Below are 22,836 nucleotides of genomic sequence, written 5' to 3' on the forward strand. Positions count from 1 at the left end.
CTTTAGTGCAGTGGCCGGCCCCTGCGGCCATGTTCTTCATATGTGGCTGTGGGTGGAGACTGCAGGGCTGCCCTTTTTTGTTTATTTTCTGTTCTCACATATGAGATTTCTGTTTGGGGCAGTGTTTCCTGGGAGTTGCTGGGCACTTCCTTTATTGGTGTGTTGGGTGTTTTCCTGGTGCTCGCTTCGGCAGCACGTATACTAAGCTTGGAACGATACTGAGCAGATTTGCATGGCCCCTGCACAAGGATGACATGCAAATTCGTGGAGCGTTCCATATAAGGGGTTTACTCCTTTGCTCGCCATGTTTGAGGGGACTTCCTCTCCGGTGCATCCACGGAGCTGTTGCTCATTGGTATGTCATATGCCTCTGGTGTCACAGGCTATCATGTGCTGAGGGTTCAAGTCCTGCCTATGCTGTCAATGTGACTTGGGATGTTCATTTTCATGCTGTGCTTTGGAAATTTGCATTCTTTTTGTCCACGTAGCATCTTTTGCAGTTTTTCTTGGACTGTTTTACCCTGTCTGCGCTGCTGGTGCATGCGGCTATGCCATCATCTCTTGTTGGTGGGATCGTGGACGTTTTTTCCCTGTTGGGGTATACATTCGGGGATGGTCCATGGGATTTCTGGCGTTTTGTTGCTGGGTCTTTCTCCCTGATTCATTTGCTCCGGCGGGGTTTATTCCCATTTTTTACCGGCCATTTCGTGCTGTCCTGTTGGCTGTACTGGCTGCGGTGTGGCTTGGCATTGCCATGCGGGGTGTTCCTCTCTTTCTGGGGACACGATTTCGCCTGGCGGTCTTTGTCACCTGGTATCCTCCATTTTTCTTCTTTTATGCACCTTCTCCCTCGGTCTTCGGAGGCTTCTTCCCTGGAGGTCCGGGTTGGGCGGTTGGTGGATTCCGCTCTCAAGAGTTCGTATGCTGCTTCTCCTTTTTGGGGTGTGTGCTTGCTCTTTTTCGGTCTGTGCTTTCTTAGGGGTCCCTCCTTCCGGTCCCGGATGGTTGGGCCTTGTCCTCGGCTGACGGGGCGGCGGGGGCTTGTGAGATTTCTCTCTCGCCTGCGTTTTGGTGCTTTGCCATTCCCCTAGTGCCTTGGTCCTATGCCTGCATTTTTTGCACTACGTTTGGTTCCCTGCCTCTGAGGCGCCTGCTGCTGCCCCTGAATGTCAGTCGGATATGTTGTGCCCGAGAGGAGTCTCCGTGGCCTGGTGGTTGCATCTCTTCCTCTTCAGGTTATGTGTTCTGCTCCTGGTGTTGACCTGCTTGTGGGTCGCCTATCTCCTTTGGTGTCATTGGTCCGGTCTGCTTTGAGAATGGTGATTCCTGTTGGTCGTCATTCTTGGTTGCCGGTTTCCATTCCGGGCTGTCCCCCTTTTAGGCCCTTCTTCTTTGGCGTCGGCCAATTTTTTGGCGCTACGCTCTGTGGTGCTGGTTTCGGTGATGGAGTGGGGCCGGGGGTCCTTTTTCTCTCTGTTCCAGGTCCTGGCTCCCGTTGGTCTTTCTGTTCGGTTCTGCCTCCCGGGGCTTTGGTCGGGTTGGTGCGGCTGTGTCCCTTTCGGTTGTGCTCCTTGCAGCCCGGTTTTTCCCCTCTTCTTGGTGGGTAGTTTTGGCTTCCCTAGGTGTGGGAGTCGCCTGTTTTTCTCGTTCCCCTCCATCCGGCTGCTCAGAGGTTTGCGGTGGTTGAGTTCCGTTTCCTGTTTTCAGGTGTTTCCTTTCGGTCTCTCTCATGCTCCTCTGGTTTTTTCCACGGTGCTGGCTCCTGCTGTGGGGGTTTGCTGGCCTGGTTCCGGTTTCTGGGGTCGTTTTGGGTCTGGCCGTTCCTCGTCTGGTTCCTGTTCGGGGGCTTCAGTTCCTCGGGACCGGTTTGACGCTTTGCTGGGGGCTGTCTCTCAGTGCTCGCTTCAGCGGCTCGTATGCTTTCTGTTGAGCGTTGCTGGAGGGGGTTGACGTGGCCCCTGCACTAGGATGACACGCATTTCGTGAGGCGTTCCATATATCCGGATCTGTTCTCTGTCCTGTTGGATCTTCTGCGGGTCCTACTGAGTCTCCCTCCTGCCCCGGCTCGGGGTTGGTTTTGTGTCCGGCTGTTGGTGGTTGCCTCCTCGGCTGTGGTTCCTTGGGCTCTTGTGCACCTCGTGTCCTTGGTGTTTCTTCTGATGACTTGTTGGGTCCTTTGTCTTGCTGGTTACGAGTCTCTGGTTCCTCTCTCCCCTGGTCTGGTGGCTTTGCTCTCCTGACCTGGTGTGGGGGGTGCATTTCTGCTTTCCTCTCTCCTCTTGTTGTCCTTGGATGCCTGTCCTTGGGTTGGGGGCCCCGTTGGGGTCCTTGGTGGCCGGCTTGTCTGTTGTTCGGGCTGGCGCTCTGGGGGCTCGTTGTTGTTTGGGCCTTCTTGGGGGGTCCCGGTACGTGTCTCTGTTCCTGCGGGCTTCCCTGTCTTGTGTCTGGGCGGCGACTTCTCTGTTGTCTTTCAGAGGGTCTTGAGAGGCATCCCTGTTACGGCGGTTGGTTTCTTTAATGGAATGGTACTCTGGTTGTGCCTTCTTTTGGTGGCTTAGGCCGCTTCCTGCCGTGCTCTGTTTGGTGCTGTCTGGTGCTTGTTTCGACGGGACATGTCCTTTTGTTGGGACATTGCGTGGGTGCTTGGGACTGTGCGCTGGTGCTTGGAATGGCCCTGCGCTGGGTTGTCTTGCTGCTTCGTGTAGCATTCCCTCTGTCTGTTCCTCTGTTCCAGGTCCTTTTGTCTTTGGTTTGGGACTCTTGGATTGGTCATTTTTGCTTCCCCTCCTGTTGCTCTTCTCCCCCGGTTTTTGTTCCGGGGTGGTCTGTCCTCGGGGGTTGATCTCTCGTTTCCTTGGCCTTTGGGTTTTCTATATACCTTCCCTCCCGTTTTTAGGTTTCGGCTCCCGTCCCACTGCGTAAGCAGTGGGTGGGCGGAGCCGAAATCTTTTGTTATTAGTATGGGGGCCTGAACACGCCCCTCTTCTTCAATGGCTGGCCTCGTAAATGCTGGCCAGCCATTGGAGGAGAGGAGCGATTCTGAGTTCAGGGCCCGCCTTGACGCGATTCGGGGGCGTTTCCGTGTCTTTTTTTAAGTCCCGCCCTCTCCTCTTCCCATTGGCTGGAATTTTACCTTCCAGCCAATGGGAAGGGGAGAGGGCGAAAAACACGCCCCCGAATCGCAAATTGACCTTGTTTTGTTTGTTTAGGAACTGCTCATTTCAACAAAACAAAGGAGCAAACAGGATCTCTCTGGAAAAAAATAGCCATGCGCTTCCCTTTAGCGTGTTTATGGGGGAGTATTACGTCAAAGCACGTTTCCTCGTGCAGTTGGTGATCGATCCCTGAGTAACTACTGTAGCAGAAGCGAACATTTTTATTTTGCGCGAATCTAGCCACGTGTCGTATTTGGGTTTCCAAAGGTTGCACTGAGTGCCTGTGTGATCGGAGCATGCAGGGCTGCCTCTCCCAGCCCCCGCCTTTGTGGGACACAGTGGCCGGTAATGGGAAGGCACAGAGACAACACGTGCTCTAGAAGTACCTGGACTGGACACAGTCGTTTATAGACAGGTAAGTGAACGAGCAGGCACATAAAGGAATGATAGAGAAAGGCACATGGACACAACCACGTGGAGGAATGGGCACCATTACACGCACGCATTTGGGTTGGAATGAATACCGTCACTTGCACACGTGCGGAGTGGGCAGAACCAGATAAAGGTAAGAATTCAGTCACCTGCAGGCATATTGAGGAACAGACCCCATCGCATTCAGGCACAGGCAGATAATGGGCATGGGGGAACGGGCACCACCGCCTCGTGCCGACTCACAGACCGGTGCAAGTAAAAATGTTAACATTGTATGGCTTATTATTTTATAGCGCTTTACGTCACCATAATGTTGCCCGAGGCCCTTAGTCGGGGGATACAGCAGAGAGGCAATCTCGGACATGGAGCACAAGAAACATGCAAGCACCTAAAGGAAAGTCACAGTTGTGCTCAAGCATATACACAAATGCCAATTCCAGCCCTTGAGGAGACACGCTGAAAGAGAATCAGGCACAGTATGAGGTCAGAACAGCAAGTTACTGCGACGTTTAAAACAACGGGAATAAGTAGACAGGCCTTAAGGTCAATAAAGTGCAGGTACGTTCAGGGAGGTATGTGGGCGAGGTTACCAAATTACTCTATGCCACGAGGGCACACCTTTTCCGCTCCATGACTTGCGCAAACCGTTTTTTTTTCCTCATGTGTGACAGTGTACTTGTAACTGAGCTGAAGGAACACCAAAAATCCCAGAATTCACTGACGTTGTAAATAAAAACCTGCTGATGAAAAACGAGTGCCCTCATGACTTGAGAATCACATGGGGAGTTTAAATTGGAGCAGCAGGCACTGACAAGAGTCCAACTGAAGCACGCACATGGTCTTGCAGACACAGTCGCATGGGCAGGCCGTCGAGACCGTGGCTTGCAGCAGACACGGTGCCGGTTTTCTGGAATCCTGCTTTTTTTTGTTCCTCTTGTCTGAAATTACTGTGCAAAAGCGAGGGAGGAAAGTTAGAAAAATTCTTGCCTGCTGACTCAGGGCTGTTGGATTGCTCCTGCATTCACGGCGAAGGAAGGGTTCGCATGGGGTGATTGGCATCGCGTTTGCAACTAACTTCTGTAACTCCAGTTAATATTTAAAGTTTGCAGTTCGCGAAACCACAGCCCCGTGTTTTGCGCACAACTTACTTAAAAAGGGAAGGATAATAGCTGAAGACGTGAAGTGTTTTGAAATATTCACAAACCCAAACCATGGTTATATATCTGGCATGTTGCTCTGTTTTAAGTGCACAAAGAGCTTCCAGCACGTGTTAGGTTGCGTGTGTGTACTGCTGAGCCATGTGGCCTTTAGAAGTGACTAGGCGGCAGCTTTTTTCTTGCATTTTCACATATCTTTGTTTGCAGCTGATTCAGCACTGGTCTGACCCCACCCTTTTTTTCTCTGGTCTGATTCAGACCGAACTGAGGGTTTCCCCTGCCCCCTCCCCACAAACAAGTTCCCTCTTACGCTCGCTTCTGGGCAAATTGCTGGTGATGGGTGGCCTGGTTTGAGAAGAAAGGGGGCCATCTGTTCACTCTCCGTTGAGTGTTTTCAGGTGCCCAGCTGATAACAGTGCGGAAGGAAATTTGTATTTGGAAAGGGTTTAGAGGAGTCTGGTAGAGGCCCGACTCGGCGTGAAGTGATGCCACGGCACGGCTTTGTAAATGTAAATGTACATGTATTTATATAGCGCAAATCACCCACATCGCAGGTATCTAAGCGCTTGCTTAGGGAACCCGTCCTGGTATTCCCCTGTGAGATAACCCCGGCAGGGTATCCACAAGGTGAAAGCCAGGCATCCCGCCCCGAGGGGCCGTTGTGGAGATTAAGCAAGCTATTGCCCAGAGTCGCAGAGTGTGAACCCGTGAGTCGAGTAGGCACCGGAGCGAGAATTATCGAGTCCGTGGAATTATTGAGCCCAAGCCCCGTCGAGGTGGGGAATTGAACTCTGGTCCAGGGCCGATCTCAGCTTCCGGGTCTGCCGCCTCTAACCCCTGAGCCACACTTCTCCACAAGGCTTTCGAGCCTGCGAGGGCCTTCCAGACCACCTACCCCCGCTAACCCCCTGCTCTGGGCCGGCCTCGGCGTGCACGGATGCCACTGCAGGGGGTTCCAGGCAGCGAGGAGTCTTCTAGACCCTGCCGTGTGCACCGGGACCCTCACAGCCAGAAGTCAGGGTACCTCACCAGTCTGACGGTAGTCACTTCCCTTTTTACTCATAAATGCATGGGGTATTATGTAGACACCTGATCAGGCCGCTTTCTTACGCAAAGATCCGTGGGAAGGGGCCTCCAAATGTAGGTGTCTGATGGCCTCCCCTCGAAGGCTGCTTTCCTCCGACGTGCGCACCGACCTCGGGATCTCCGGCAGGCCCCCCTCCCCTCTCCATCACCCCGCCCTCCCGGCTCGGGTCTGGATAGGCACTCCAATGCCCGAGTGAGACTGATCAGTTTCCAGTGAGCCTCCCCCGCCCAGACAGCAGCAGGCCGGGAGCGCTTATCGGCTTTTATAAATACACACACTCGGCTGTTTAGGCTGGAATTAACTGGGTCTTTCTCTAGTCGCAGCGCCTGTGTGGAGAGCCGGAGCCGCAAGGTGGCAGAGATGGGAAGGAACTGGAGGGAGGGAGCGGCAAAGGTAAGAGAGGGGAGGGGACCGCGGGACGAGGGTAGGACGATGACTCCGGCATTCTGAACTGTCACTGGTTACACACTCAATATGTCTAATACTGTCACTGTCAGAAGAGCCACTAGTCGCAAGAACAGGTTGCGTGAAGGGGGTGTTATGATGACATCAAAGTGGGAGCAGGATGACGCCACAGTTCCAGCATTCTAAAATCACAGTGCGGCCATTGGCCATCACAAAGTCGGGCACAATGATGTCACGAACGAGTAACGGAGAGCTCGGAAACTTGCAAGCTGGACAGTTCTCAAAGTCGAGTGCAAGGGGCACGGGGCGATACAGGGTGGGTCATCATGACGTCATAGGAAGTGGATAGTGACATCTCAGTAACTTTCCTTCCTCTTTGGGGGAAGGTGTCAATGAGTACATAATCCATTATTCTATCACCTTAACTGGGTTTTTGACGTCGCAGATGGTGAGCCGTGACATCACAGTAACTCTACCATTCATGTTCAGCGTAAGTGCTGATGCAGTGTAGCTTGCCCGAGTGCAGGGGTGGTACTTAGAATAAGGGCTCGCAGGTCCTGGCATCTGGACTTCCAAAAAGGTCACGTGTGACGTCACAAATGCGCGATCTGAGATCACAATAGCTCTACCATCCTACTGGGTGGCCGCACCAGTGCGGTGTAGCTTGCCACAGTGCAGTAGAACGGGGGCCTGGGCATCACAGCAGTGCAGCATGGCATCACGGTACCTACACTATTTCTCCTTAAAGGGAGGGCTATTATGATGTCACAATTGTGAACTAAGGCGACATGGAGGGCAAGTTATGACATAACAATAACTCTAATGTTCTTGTATAACTGAAGTGCTAGTGCGAGGTAATTTGTCACAGTGCACAAGCAGTGGAAGTTACATAAGAATATCGGGAGAGCTAGCATGAGACAACGCAAGAAGGTGCATTTTGCATCACAGAGATGGGTTTTGACTTCACAGTAGGGCTGATTTGTTACACTTTCAGTAGAAACACCAGCACTGCGTACCTGGCTATTCTGCATGAGGGATAGAGCAGGCAAGCACGTAGTGCTTAATTAGGAATACAATGTGCGCCATGGCCCTTGTCCGGTGGCCACTGCAGCTTTAACCACCCATTGCCCCAGCCAGCACTGCCAACAATACCTGCACAACTATTAACCCTAACACTCCTACAAATGTGATAGTTCAAACATTTACAGGCACCAAAGCTATAAGAATGGCTTGGCCAGCAGAAATGAATCTTTTTAATATATATTGAATTAATAAACATTTGTTACTCTGTGTATCTCGAAATTACACAGGCAGCGCCACCATGTGGCTGACTGTCATACGTGCTGGTGTTCACAATTATGTGCCAGTGCCTAGCACAGAAACCACCAGCTCAAATTAAGCATTGCATGAACGCAAGAGGATCGTTACCATTGCATGCACGCAAGAGGATCGTTACGAGTCCACAACATGGTAATGACGTCACTGTAAAATAGCAAATAAAACATCTTGGGCGCATGCGGAAAATGGAAGTTGAATGCATTACAACAGTGGTTGTTATAAAGCCACAATTGCTTCACGATGACCTCGTGGTTCGTATGCACATGGACTGTGGGCCTTTTCATTCTGACATTTGCCACATATTTCTTACACAATGAGGATGTTAATTAATTCTTCAATTTCTCAGTTATTCAGCATTCACTAATCGCCGAGAATAGGCAAACACTGCCCAGGCTTACATTTGGTCATACAATAATACTTACGCTTTTGCTTCATTTCCTGGGCTTGGTTATCATTGCACAAAGCCACCAGTGACACTTCCAATATTGATGCCCCATTTCATTGTGAACGTGACAGCAAACAACCCCAGCATGCCACACCTGATTAATAGTCGGATAGTAACTGTTGCAAGAAGGGAAAATGTTGGCCTTTTGAATGTGTTTGGGCTGCCCGAAGTTGCACAGCAAGGATGCCCTTGTACCCAATAGAATCTGGAAAATGGGCATACTCCCCTGATTTGGTAGTAAAAAGGCAGTAGTGTTTGAGGTGCAGTAGGCCCTGCAGACCCCTGTGCCTCCATGCCAGCACACCTGCTGTTCTATTGATGTGGGGGGGGCTCGCAGTGTGTGGGGGGGCTCTGTGTGGGGGGGGCTTGCAGTGTGTGCGGGGGCTCTGTGTGGGGGGGCTCTGTGTGGGTGTGTGGGGGAGGTTCTGTGTGTGTGGGGGGGCTGTGTGTGGGGGGGGCTCTTTGTGTGTGTGTGTGGGGGGCTCTGTGTGTGTGTGGGGGGGGCTCTTTGTGTGTGTGGGGGCTCTGTGTGGGGGGGCTCTCTGTGTGTGTGTGTGTGTGTGGCATTTTCGAGAGATTAAGCTATTGGCATTGTAAATGACAATGCCATTTATTTATCTGTTTTCAAAACCAACACATAAATAAAAATGTTGTCATTTACAATGCCAATAGCTCTAACTTTTGCAAAGGCGAAACCGTTGCATTGTAAATGCTTGTTCTCCTCCCGGGCGCTCTGCGGAGGTTTGGGGGGTGTCGGTGTTGTTGGGTTGGCCTTGCTGTTTTTGGTTTCCGCTCCTGCTGTTGCTGTTGGGAGTCGGATTTGGCCAGCCTCCATTGCCTCCGGCTCTGCTTCTGGGTCCGCAGCTGTCTTTGCCCTGTCTTTGGCGCTTGCTTCTGACTGCCTGTCTCTTGAGCGGCTGACTTTAGCGTCTTTGGGCTGTTCTTCTGTGGTGGCCTGTGGCATGTGTTGGTCGCGTTGGCCTTCCGCTCTTTGGAGCTGTGATGCACTTTTGGGCTCTTTTGTTTCCTGGTCGGAATCCATGGTGGGGTTCCTGTTTCTGTGCTGGTTTCTCCAGCTTGGGTTTGTTGTTGGGATTTTTCCCCTTCCGCTTTGGCTGCTCGCTGACGGCGGTTTGTGCTTGTCGGGGCCTTGGGACTTCCTCGGTGGTTGTTGCCCTTTGGTGGGTCGGCTTCTTCGGAGCTTTTGCTTCGTTGTCCGGGCTCTCCTGTTCTCATTTCTTCTTTGGGTCTTGCCTACTGTTTTACATGGTCTGCGGTTGCCCCTTTCATGTCCTTGTTAGTGGTGGACGTGTTGTGGTTGTCCACTGCGGTGTTTTTTTTGCTGGCCTTCTCTTCCGCTTGTCGGTTGGGTGGGTTGGGTGCCTTGCTCGTTTTGTTTCCTTCTTTGCAGTTTCTGCAGGTTTGAGTTGTTTTGCGGCTTAGATCGGGCTTTTCTGCCTGTTTCTTCGTGTTTCCTTTTGCGGCTGGAGGTGTTGCTTCCTGTTTTGCCTGCTGTGGGGGTTTCTCCTGTTCCCCTTCTTTGGGTGTTCGCGGGGCTCTTCTGTTTTGCCTCCGATGTTCACTACAGTCTCGGGTTTCTCCTACCCTGTTTGTCTCCTGTGGGTTCTGTGTCTGCTTCCTGTGCTGATGGGGCGTGGTCTCTATCCTGGTGCTTTGTGGGGCGGCCTTTTGGCGGTCCCGTCACACTTTTGTGCGACATTCTCGGCTTGATGTTTTTCTTGCCTCTTCTGACGATTTCTGTTGGCGTCTTGTACGCTGCTGTTCGTCGATGCTTTATTGTTTAATGTTTTGTACTTTTGCATGGATCCCTGGTGTCCTGCATTTTTTCTTCTTGGTTCTCTGCTTGTGAGTTCCTCACGTGGTAAGGACTGGGACGGGGAGGACCCATGAGGGGGTAATGTCTTATTACTTACCGGTAATCTTCGTTACTCCGATTAGGGTCCTCCCCGTCCCAGTCCTCTTCCCTCCCTCCCTCCCGCTGTGTTTGTGTCTGAGTCTTGTTGATAACAGGCATGGCGGTGGGTGGGAGGGGCTTATGTCACCTTCGACCTTTGGATTTCTGGCGTTTTGATTGGCTGGGTGGAGGCAGGACTGCCTCACGTGGTAAGGACTGGGACGGGGAGGACCCTAATCGGGGTAACGAAGATTACCGGTAAGTAATAAGACATTATGCACATCTGCACACCAAGAAAATCTCAATCCCATTAAATGTGCTCTCCAAGTCCTGCCCCTAAGCATCACCTCTAACTCTAGCCCCGCCCCCACACCCCGCCCATTGTCTGCAACTCAGTTTGGAGAGTAATACACTTATTTTTTCCCATTTATAGCACTGACTCTACCATATATCCAAGGGCCCTAATACCTACCCCTGGAAGTCCAGATCCAGTGTTGCAGAGGCCCATTCTCACTTGTTTTCCCACAGCAGAATTATCTGCACGGCTGCTGCTCCTATTTTTGTTTAACACTGCTGTGAATCCTGAGACATAAAGGGGTGTTAAACTACCTTCGCCTATCTCACACTTTCTGCCAGGAATAGATACAATGTTGTTTACTTTTCCTGGAAAAAAGCATGTCTCTTAAAGCTCTGTGTTTGTTCTCTCCAGAGACTGCAGTAAATTCAGAATGCTGCCGCACGCCTGGTATTGATGCTTCCCAGGAGATCTTCTTCAAAAGGCTCTGGAGACATTGCACTGGCTGCCTATCAGAGAGCGCATTCGGTTTAAAGCTCTCTGTATCAGCCATAGGATTGTTCAGGGGATTGGACCTCGTTTCCTGCGCAGTTTGCTCACACCGTACGCGCCAACTCGCCTACTGCGGTCTCCGGGTGCTGGTCTGATGCATGCCCCTAAGATCAGTAGGGCCAGAATGGAAGGTAGATCCTTCCGATTCCTGACGGCTCGTAGATGGAATACCCTTCCCCTTAGACTCGGAATGGAGCCTTCGGAGGCGGTTTTCCGGAGGGAACTTAACACTTTTCTGTTCCCAAGGATTTAGATCTGCTGAGGGGTCTGGTTTGCTTTATCGGGGGATTGCTTAGGCCACTGGATAGCGCGGGGACACAATGGCTAGTGTAACCAGGCGCTGTATAAGCTTAGTATTATTATTATTATTAACCTGGTATTGCCCTGCTGATCTCTAAAGCAAGGGTCGCAAGGGCAGTGCCAGGGGTATCAAAGGGAAAGACAGTGCTCGCCGTTGTGACCTCTAAATGAAACCTGTGCGCCGGTCCCTGAGGTCTTTATGTTTTTAGGACATCATTTTGCTAAATGACACCATGTTAATTATCGCATCTTAAAATGTAAAAAAAAATTGAAATAACACCTGGTGGTGTAAAGCCTACCTAGCACTCCATTAATGTATTGGAATATGTTATTAGTGCCTTTTGAGAACCTCTGGATTTTAAGTCCATCTATATATAGAGTTTGTTGTAAATGTTTACATTTGACAGTGTTTTTTGTTAAAAAACATTCCTCACCGAAGAACCCGCAATAATCTCCTAAAATAAGCAAAATTAATAAAGAATGGGGTATATTAATTTTGCAGGGATGGTGCTAGGACTGAAGGAAAGCAATGAGAGGCACTGCTGGTGCATTGAGGTTATGGAAATAGTGCAATCCAGTGGATGAAGGGCCATTACGGCAGGTGAGCAGTAGCCTCGCATGAAACACTTTGGGCACCAACATTTTTTTATACACATTATGCACTACCACAAACTTAATGCACTAAAACCAAATTCCTTCTGATTGACCCCACCAAGCTGCAAAGTGCAGGTTCAAACCTGTCTCAGCTCATGCCTCATGTTCAATGGCCAGCCCATTAGGCCTCTTCTTGTACATGCTCACATCTACTCCGATATCGATGCACAGTATCAGCAGAGACGCTTGCAAGGTATCACACCTGTCAACCCAGAAACAAGAGATTAGAGCCCTTCCAATGTAACTGCTGGGTTATGGTCCATTATTACAGGAAGGGATTTCTAAACTAACCTTGCTCCTCATAAAGCAGTGTCCCATGCAGCTAGGCTGGCCACAGACACAAGGAAGTTTGGCATATCTTACCAATAGTAATCACAGTGTGTGAGCCCCCGATTCAGGCAATAAGTATCTATAAAATAGCTGTGTTGCCCAAAAACCTGTTCACTCTACCTCCACAACATCCCAGAACCTAGCCACCTCCTTCGACCAGTGAGAACTGTGAAGCACTGTCTCTCTCAGCAAGTTAAAGACTCTAAAACAGCTATTTCCTGGAAATGCCCACAGAGTTTAGAATTGCATCCTTCCAGCCATCAAGACATTACCCTCTAAAAATATATTTAAAATGGAATCAAAATATATGTTGCTTTAACATCACCTTATACTGCAAGCAGTGGGAGTGTAGGCTGAATATGATTTTTTTAAAAACACCAATTCACTGCAAAAAACGAAAGATTAAAGAGACATTATAGTTAGGAATGTTAATACGAGCTTCCCTTACTTTAGAAACAAATGAAATTCACTGTCACTGACAAAATCCAGGGCCTAATTCGCAAATTGCATTGTGTAGGACTATTGTAGTATTACAATAGCACTACAGCTGTACTACAATCGTTACACAAAATGTTATTCACAAACTGAACGTCTAAATTATTACTGCAAAACAGTAAAGTCTAGCATTACACAGGCACAACCACGCTTATAGAAAGTAATGGAGATGGGGACATTAAATAAAAACTCATAGGAAATAATATTAAATGAGTTTCAATTGTTTAAAATAGATAAAAATATACATGCATTTAGATTAATACTAAGAAAACAAGCATTAGAAATGCAATAGGTCTCGGATTTATTTGAGTTAGAGGAAATGGCATTGTAAATGGCAATGTCTTTTCGCCATGTGTTATGGAGTGTATGTATGTAGTGTGTAATGGAATTGTGTGGGTTGGATTGGAATTGTAGCAATGGTAGCATGCTGAGCTTTAGATGATTATGTTTAAAAGTAAAGTTTGCAATACTGCTATTGCTACAATAGTTAATTGTGGATTCGTTAACAATTGATGTGTGTAGTAATGGCTGTTGGTGTGCACTGACAGGTGGTGGTGTGTGCCTGGTGAAAGCGTGCACTGACGGCTGGTGGTGTGTGAATGCCAGGTCAAAGTGTGCACTGATGGTTGGTGGTGTGTGTGCGCCTGGTGAAAGCGTGCAGTGATGGCTGGTGGTGTGTGTGAGCTTGGTGAAAAGCTGATTACCCTGCATACTCAAACACTGCTCACCATGCACACTCACACACTGCTGGCCCTGGACACCAACGTACTGCTCACCCTGCATACTCACACACTGCTGACCCTGCACACTCACACACTGCTGGCTCTGGACACCCACATACTGATCACCCTGCATACTCACACTCTGCTCACCCTGCATACTCACCCTGCATACTCACACTCTGCTCGCCTTGCACACTCACACACTGCTGGCCCTGGACACCCACATACTGATCACCCTACATACTTACATACTGCTCACCCTGCATACTCACACTTTGCTCGCCCTGCACACTCACACACTGCTGGCCCTGGACACCCACATACTGATCACCCAGTATACTCGCATACTGATCACCCTGCATACTCAAACCCTGCTCACTCACACTCTGCTCACCCTGCATACTCACACTCTGCTCACCCTGCATACTCACACTCTGCTCACCCTGCACACACACACTCTGATGGCCCTAGACACCCACATACAGATCACCCTGCATACTCACATACTGATCACCCTGCATACTCAAACACTGCTCACCCTGCATACTCCCACTCTGCTCACCCTGCATACTCACACTCTGCTCACTCTGCATACTCACACTCTGCTCACCCTGCACACACACACTGCTAGCCCTGGACACCCTGCTACAATAGTTAATTGTGGATGCGTTAACAATTGATGTGTGCACTGATGGCTGGTGGTGTGTGTGCTTGTAGAAATTGTGCACTGATGGCTGGTGGTGTGTGTGCCTGGTGGAAGCGTGCACTGCTGGCTGGAGGTGTGTGTGCCTGGTGGAAGCGTGCACTGACAGCTGGTGGTGTGTGTGCCTGGTGAAAGCATGCACTGACTGCTGGTGTTATGTGTGCCTGGTGAAAGTGTGCACTGATGGCTGGTGGTGTGTGTGTGTTTGGTGAAAGCGTGCACTGACGTCTGGTGGTGTGTGCGTGGTGGAAGCCTTCACTGACGGCTGGTGGTGTTTGTGCCCGGTGAAAGCGTGTACTGACAGCTGGTGGTGTTTGTGCCCGGTGAAAGTGTGCACTGACGGCTGGTGGTGTGTGTGTGTGGTTGTGTGGTGGTGAGTGTGTGGTGGTGAGAGTGTGGTGATGAGAGGGTGTGTGTAGTGTGTGTGTGGTTTTATGTTTGTGGTCTTATGTGTGTGGTCTTATGTGTGTGTGTGTTGGACTTAGTTTGAGTTTTCGTACCCTGCACACTCACACACTGCCCCTGCACACTCACACACTGCCCCTACACACTCACACACTGCTCACCCTACACATTCACACAATGTTCACCCTGCACACACACACACTGCTCACCCTACACACTCACACACTGTTCACCCTGCACACTCACACACTGTTCACCCTGCACACTCACACACTGTTCACCCTGCACACTCACACACTGCTCACCCTACACACTCGCACACTGCTCACCCTACACACTCGCACACTGCTCACCCTACACACTCACACACTGCTCACCCTACACACTCACACACTGTTAACCCTGCATACTCACACACTGCTCACCCTGCACACTAACACACTGCTCACCCTCCACGCTCACACACTGCTCACCCTACACACTCACACACTGCTCACCCTACGTAATGCGAAAAGACCTAGCTCTGCCCTTTGGCCTGTGTTGTAATCGTACAGTAGGTTGTGAGTAGTTGCCCTTGATTGGTTGGGGCGTCCCCTCCTTGCTGCTCCCCTCACAGAGGGCCGGCTGCCTCCATGAAGCTCCCAAGACACGTGTTCAGTTGTTCTTTGTTTTAGCTCCTGTGTGTCAGTGCACCGTGTAAGCGCACAAGCATACCCTGCTCTCTCTGGAACACTCACACTGCTGAGTCTCTCTCACTCTGCAGTCACTCTCACTCTGCAGTCACTCTCACTCTACAGTCACTCTCACTCTGCAGTCTCACTCTGCAGTCACTCTCACACTGAAGTCACTCTCACTCTGCAGTCACTCTCACTCTGCAATCACTCTCACTCTGCTGTCACTCATGCTGTCACTCTTACTCTGCAGTCACTCTCACTCTGCTGTCACTCTCACTCTGCAGTCACTCTCACTCTGCTGTCACTCTCACTCTGCTGTCACTCCTGCTGTCACTCTCACTCTGCAGTCACTCACTCTGCTGTCATTCTCACTCTGCTGTCACTCTCACTCTGCAGTCACTCTCACTCTGCTGTCACTCATGCTGTCACTCTCACTCTGCAGTCACTCTCACTCTGCTGTCACTCTCACTCTGCTGTCACTCTCACTCTGCTGTCACTCACTCTGCTGTCACTCATGCTGTCACTCTTACTCTGCAGTCACTCTCACTCTGCTGTCACTCATGCTGTCACTCTCACTCTGCAGTCACTCTCACTCTGCTGTCACTCATGCTGTCACTCCCAATCTGCAGTCACTCTCACTCATGCTGTCACTCTCACTCTGCTGTCACTCATGCTGTCACTCTCACTCTGCTGTCTCATGCTGTCACTCTCACTCTGCTGTCACTCATGCTGTCACTCTTACTCTGCAGTCACTCTCACTCTGCAGTCACTCTCACTGCTGTCACTCTCACTCTGAGCAAGGGGCACGCGCTTACAAAGACATACACTTGACTTTACCAAATTTCACAAACATGGAGAGATACAGACCATTGCAGAAAGAGCAAGAAATCGGGCCAATCTGAGCATCAGTGACCTTGCAGGTGTGGGGGCGCGCAGCTGGGAGCAATTTCGCTGATTAGGTGAACACTCACCTGTGCTCGGGTGAAAGCCACGTCCACGCGCCCCTCTATGACGGATGCAGAGCAGACCCCAGGTGTGCCGTTTGCAGGCTCGCGCTGGCACCACGGCTGCAGCCGTCACCTCCCGTGGAATGCCGGCCCGGGACAGCTCCTAAGTGCAGGGCGTGGGCCGCCGTGTTTGCTCGGCTTGACAGGTGCTGGCCTGAGCGGAGCCTTGCCTCGCGGTAATGAGGGGACTGCAGGAATGACAAGCCTCCTCCTTAAAACAGAAAGGAGAAAAAAACTCTGGCAGACACTCCCTCCTGGCAGGATTCCGCGGGACCCGCCGCCTGCCAGCAGCTCTTACCTTAATCGCATTGCTGGGTGAGATTAACATACCTGACCCACTCCCCCCTCGACCTGTCACTCCGCCATTGTTGGCCCAGCCAAGAGTCTCTCGGCTGCTTTGTCTCCCCGCCACATTGTGGGGGCCCCAGTACAAATGTTTACTTTTTTTCCCCGGCGTGTCCCTAAGCTTTGCTAAATCCAGCCATGTTGAAGGCTAAAAAATTGTCGAGATTATAGCTGAGTGATGGCTTTGCGTGTTTACACGGTGAAATGCGCCCCGGGCGAGCTGCACGTCTCGGTGCTCCGCGCCTCTCGGGTTTCTGTTTTGCAATCTCCGTCCTTTCCCCTGGAACTCTGTGAATGGCAGCCGGCTCCGTCCTGGAGACATGCCTGCGAGCCAGAGGAAAGAAAGCATGAATCGCGGCCCAGCGCCTCCCCAGCGTAACCGGGCTTAAGACAGTCAGCAAATTATGAATGGGGAGTCCCTGCCAGCCGGTATACAACGTTTACAACGCGCGCGTTACAACGAAGTACCATTACCACGCGGTTATAACAACGAAAGTTGTTACAACGAATTGCGCTGGGTGGAGCACAAGGATAAAAAATAATTTAATTTACTATCCCAACACCTTCCCTACTATCCACGGGGACTGGTGTTGGAATAGTAAATTATATTTTTTAAATTTGCGCCCCCCCCAACGCAAGTCGTTGTAACGACTTGCGTTGTTACAACCGCGTTGTAATGGTACGCGTTGTAACAGTGTGCGTGGTAGTGACATACATCCCTGCCAGCCCTTTGTTTACTTGCAACAAGCATGGAGCGTTTACAAATCAAGTACCTGTATATTTACATGTCCTCCGTAGAGTGCATAAGAAATGGATTACACAAAAAAAACAGCAACATGACAGTCAATAACAAGCTTTGGCAGGGAGCCAGCATGCGCGCACACACAGCTGAAAAAAAAGGAACTGGAAAGAGGTGAATGCGCGCCGAGCATCTGGCTTCAATTACTGCGGCCCCTGACAGCTGGTAATGGATGAAATATAGCCTTCTGCTGCGCGTGTCCGCACGGAATATGCAGGAAGCGGAGCTACTCTACAGCCTATGGCCTATTGCGTGCTGGCTTGTAAAAACGCAGCCATGCGAGGGCCAATTGCCATGCAGCTGCCATAAATAACGAGCAAAAATCATGCGCTTCTCTGGAATTCGTAGGTTAGATTTTCGAAGTCCTCAGAAAAGGACTCTTAAGCCACACCCACTTCGTGGGATGTAGGCCGAGCCCTAAAAACTAAAATAAACGTGCACATTGATATAATTAGAAAAGTTTTTAACATCCTTTTTTGTGTTTAAACATTAATGTAGCTTTTTATTAAAATATAATTAAATACATGACTTTTAATTAACTCTGTGCCTTTCTTTTAATACATATTCAAGTGTATTAAAAGTATATCTTTTTTATCTTTAGGTGGGATTAATTTAAAGTTCAGAAAACTAATTGTATTTAATTTACTTAAATTAATCAAATAATAAATTCATAATAAAGTTAATAGTCCTGTGGATATTTTTATTTTGTTCTACATTTAAAATAAAGATTTAATATTTATTTACATTAATATTTAACATTAAGGTATTTTAAATATTTTTTTCAAGTTAAATATTGTATTTTGTTCCCTCTAGTACTGCAGCAGTACTTTACAGGTGCAGTTCGTGAATAGCACTTTGAAAAGTGTCTGTAGTACTATTGTAGCAGTAGAAAAGTACTAAAAAATGCAGTTGGTGATGCAGGTCCCCAAAGTTCAAAGCAATGGTCTACTTGGGTATGGTAATAAGATCTCAACTTACATTTAAAAAAAAGTAAGAATTCACTGAAAAAAGTCACACACAAAGTAACCTTTAAAAACTGAAAGCCTACTGAAATTCACCAGTTATCGTTCAGTGAGCTTACTATAGCTTGCGCCCGCAATGCACTGCTTATGGTCTCACATAATATATCACTCATGACATGTTACATGCCATCATTGAATACATCACTGATGATATTGTTCGATGAACGTGACAGTTTGCTGTAGTTTCATACTGAAATATATTCACCAAGATGTACCTAGACATTATTTTCGATCAGCTGTGTAGTGCTAATGGGCGCTACCTTTCACAACATGCAAGGAGCGTATCTGTGAAATTGATATGATTTCTAGAGCCTTCGAGATTACAGGACTTGATGTTCTAGTTCCCTGGCGCTAAGGACTTGTGCTAACACAGCCCAGAAAATCATTTGGACTTCAGCTAATATACAGCCCACTAAGCAATGTTTGTGTAAGATGTGTTTCTGATAGCGATCAATCCCATGAGAAACGAGGTGGACATGTAGTGGAAACCTGAATCCTTTTTCATTAATGGATCATACACTCAGGAGCACTAGAAAACAGAATATTCATTTCTGAATGTTAATTTTAAAAGCCCAATCTAGTGCATATCATATGAATTGTAACCACTAAGAATATAAAGAATGAAGCAGCAAGAAAATGAATCAGTGCTGTGAATAGAAAGAAATCTTCTAACATGGATTTTTTATTTCTAAAAGTAACACACGAATTTGCTATTTTTTGGCACAGCACTAGTTCTAGCAAATTAGTAAATCATTTACCTGTCATTATTTCCAAAGATTGTATGCACTCTTGTACTTGGTTCAGGACTCTTGTTCTAAGAAGCAGTCCTGCTATTTATGTAACAGAGCAGGTGTGTGTATCAAAGAACAAACAGAGCCACTCGGGCAGCTGGTGATGGCCACTTGTCACCTCACAGGAGCCTTCAATTAAAGTGGATGCTATATTGTGTTCCATTTGATCCAATCACTATTGGATGTCTGGCCTGGCTTATGTGGTTTGGTGTACTTCGCGCTAGTAAATAAAAAGTGGAATTCCTTCTTTCTGAAAGGCCCTGAAGTGCAGTGGCTTAGGGAGATAACTTGAATAGAAGACAAAAGCAGGCCTAAGATCCTGGCAAAATAACACAGAGAGACCTTTTCCTCCACAAGCATCTTCCTGAATTCTTTCCGGACTTACCTGCTTTCCTTTGTGGTAGCTTTAGCGAGGACTACAATAAATTGTCAGTGAAGCACACAAGAGGAATGGTTTACTGTGGAACCAAATCGGTTTTGTCCTCATTGATGACAAATTGTAAACCCTGGAACAAGTCCACTGACATTTTGAGACATTGTGTGGACTGATCTATAATTGGGATGTCTTCCAGGCACACTATCAATCTCACTACTAATTTCTAAGGACCTTTATAACCCGTCTCAGAAGCTTGGTAAATCACCAAGATGTTGAAGGTAACCTTAGGCACTTTACCTCTCCATATTAACAGCAGGAATCTGTGGTGAGGCAAAAAAAAATGGGGACCATGAGGAATGCATCATTCAGGTCTAGGTACACCATCATGTCTCCTGGTCATAGGATATGTGAGAAAATCCCTTTCTTGGGAGATCACCCCCATTTTTTGTTGATTTATATTGCTTCTTCTTGAACTCATGAACTCACTGCTCTCCATACCCCAGGGCATGTGTTCTGAAGCCTAAAGCATGGTAACATTGATAATCTCCAGTTGGCATATTTAACTTTCCAGTAGGGCCACGGTACAAGAAAATAAAACAATGGCATGCAAAGTTCAATTTCACCTGTGGACTGCAGCATAAGACATTCAGTAGGCTGACAAACAAAACATGGCTTCAGGCTTTTCTCTGTAAGCTCACTGCTGCAGCTTTAAAAACTGCTCAAAAATAATAACGGGGTGTCCCAGTATCATGCAGAACCTGGGGAATATCAACAGTATATAGACAGTAGTTCTGCCATGAGGAAGAGAATTTCTTTAAACAAATAAATGTATCCTCCCAAATGTAGGACTATCAATTAATGGTACATGAAAACACAGCTGACCATAGACATGAATACAAATTACAAATAACAAAGACTCAATTGGACTTGAAAGATTGTGTGTGATATATTATAAAGTCATGTACCGTATGTGATAATAGACATATCAATAATAATAAAAGACAGGACTAATACATATTCTGCAGATTCAATACCATACAACAGGAAGTACAAAAATACAAAGTAGTGACAGAAAAAATAGAAAATCCCAATGTTATACATAAATAAACAAAAACTTGTTTCAGCGTCCATATATACTAGATCACCCTAAATAGACATACAATTTTCATTCCAAACATAAATGTGTCTATCTGGGTACAATATATCGTACACAAGTTTTCAAGTCCAATTGAATCTTTGTCATTTGTAATGTCTATTCATGTCTATGGTCAACGGTGTGTTTTCATGTATCATTAATTGATAGTCCTACATTTGGGAGGACAAATGTATTTGTTTAAAGGAATGTCCTTCCTCATGGCAGAACCACTGTCTCTATTCTGCTTTTAAAACTGCAACAGACCTCTAAAAGTAGCCTTTTTGACAGGTAAAGAACCATACTGAAATATTTAAAAAGGCACCCCAATGTAGGCTTAGTTGCCCCTTAGGTAGGGTGCCTAGTATTTAAAAGTGGTACATGCTAGAATTTACTTTTGAAAAGTTCCAACGGCAACTAGTGCCAAAAAGTTGTTTTCACTGTAAAGGACTGGAGCGTTTTCTGTGAAGAAACCCAAAATTCAGCACAAAATAGTTTTTCTGTTAATTCAGTTTTAGGATAAGCTACAGAGAGGATTCAACCAATGTATAAATATTTACTAAAAAAAAATTCACCTTTGAAATGTTTTTTCTTCAATGAATATTTAGGAAAATGCCTCACATCAGCGTTTGCAAGCCTTTTATTTCTCTTGGGCGGCAGGTAAACGGCATCTGATTTCAGCAATATTTGTGTCCCTCCCGGTTTCGGGCTCCCCGAGCCCTTTCTCACTGGATTCTGCTGGAGGAATGATGCAGGTTTTCCGCGCCATGGTAATTGCGCTTATGTAATCAGTTTCGCCACAGTGGGCGTGGCCATGTTGCATCCTGGTAAACGTAGTTAAACTTGAGTAGTTTGCCCATTCCTCCACAAAGTCTTAAAAACCTATAGTAGGTTAGCTGGCAATGAAGATGACATAGTCCCAGCCAGTATTGACCTCGAACGGCAACGCTGTTCCAAACACGGCCATTTCAAACTTCATAGGCGTGGTGGAGCCGCTCATCCGCAGCGGGGCGTCTCGCGACCCGGGTCGGGCCCCTACACTTTCCATATGCCACTACCCAAAATTGAGACACCTCACATCACCCTCAACAGTATTATGGGAAATTGTGCCAACCAAGATGTTGTGTGAAAAAGACATTTTAAAACTTTAACCATATTTAATATTTTAGTAAGTGGGCTGGAAACTTCTGCCAGATTCTGTGATATTTTCTTTATGATCTATTGATACCCTATTTAAGCTATTTTACAAACCTGGGTAAAAATCTAGCAGTCATTTTTACATCAGTGCCTTTTGTGACTAAAAATTTGCATATATATATATATATATATATATATATTTATATATATATATATATTTCAATCGCCTCGTGCTGCGCTGCTGCTGCTCAAGAAAAGTTGCACACTGGATTTATAAGTAGTGGCAAAGTTCGAATTTATTGACTTTGACGCATTTCAACAACACAGTCGTTGTCAAAAAGTCATACCATATATTTAATATATATATATATATATATATATATACACGAGTTTTATACATGTGTACCATATCATGTTGCTGTTTTACTATGTGAAGGGCAACTTTTCGAAGAGAAATTGTCGTCGTCATATGCTAATGAGGCCAGAGATATTCCCCCTGCAGGCTTGTGATGAAACTTATCTGCGCACATGCTTGGAATTGTAACTTGACCTATTGTGATGAACACAAGCTATTGATGCATTATGCAGTAATCAAATTTAACATATAATTGCAATTAGCGCTCAATACTCACTGTATTATGATGTGTTATTACTGGCTTTAGACTTTTTCCGACGCTTGTTTTTGATTTCAATGAGAATAGCTATTCAAAGCAGTATTTCTTTAATGTCTATGAGAGAGGAAGGGCTATATATACTCCCAGATGTATGGTGGCAATTTGATTGACAAAGGCTTCAGTGAAGCCGAAACGCGTCTCTTTTTACTTCGAGGTCGAGTGGGACCCAGAAAATAAAGAAGGCCATATGCAAAACTTCCTCTTAAACACACGGACCTGACTGCATGCAATTACTCCAGCAAACATCCAGGAACGGACCACCACGCTGGAAAGAGTTTCTTCAGTGCTTTATTTCCCAAACTGCAACATGACGCATTTCCCCTTGATCATATCCTCTGGGTCTAACATGGTCAGCCCCAGGACCCCTTCTTCACTCTCCGGGTTAAGATCTTTGCATTTGTAGTACATTGGGGTCATGCTTGGAGCAAGCTTCTCCTCAAGAGTCATCAGGAGAATCCCCATTACCCATTCCTTCATACTCTGGTAGAT

General features: G+C 47.5%; 1 protein-coding gene and 1 non-coding gene across 2 annotated transcripts in view; both read left to right on the plus strand.

Annotated features, from left to right (window-relative positions):
• CCDC82 (coiled-coil domain containing 82) overlaps positions 1 to 22,836 on the plus strand; it is a 149,692-nt gene that overhangs the window by 110,359 nt on the left and 16,497 nt on the right. The window lies entirely within an intron of this gene.
• Positions 178 to 284, plus strand: LOC147698716 (U6 spliceosomal RNA). The gene has a single exon (XR_015299487.1). It is a non-coding gene; the product is annotated as a U6 spliceosomal RNA (small nuclear RNA).

This window comes from Lissotriton vulgaris, chromosome 8 (assembly GCF_964263255.1).
Source record: "Lissotriton vulgaris chromosome 8, aLisVul1.2, whole genome shotgun sequence".
NCBI classification, from domain to species: Eukaryota; Metazoa; Chordata; class Amphibia; order Caudata; family Salamandridae; genus Lissotriton; species Lissotriton vulgaris.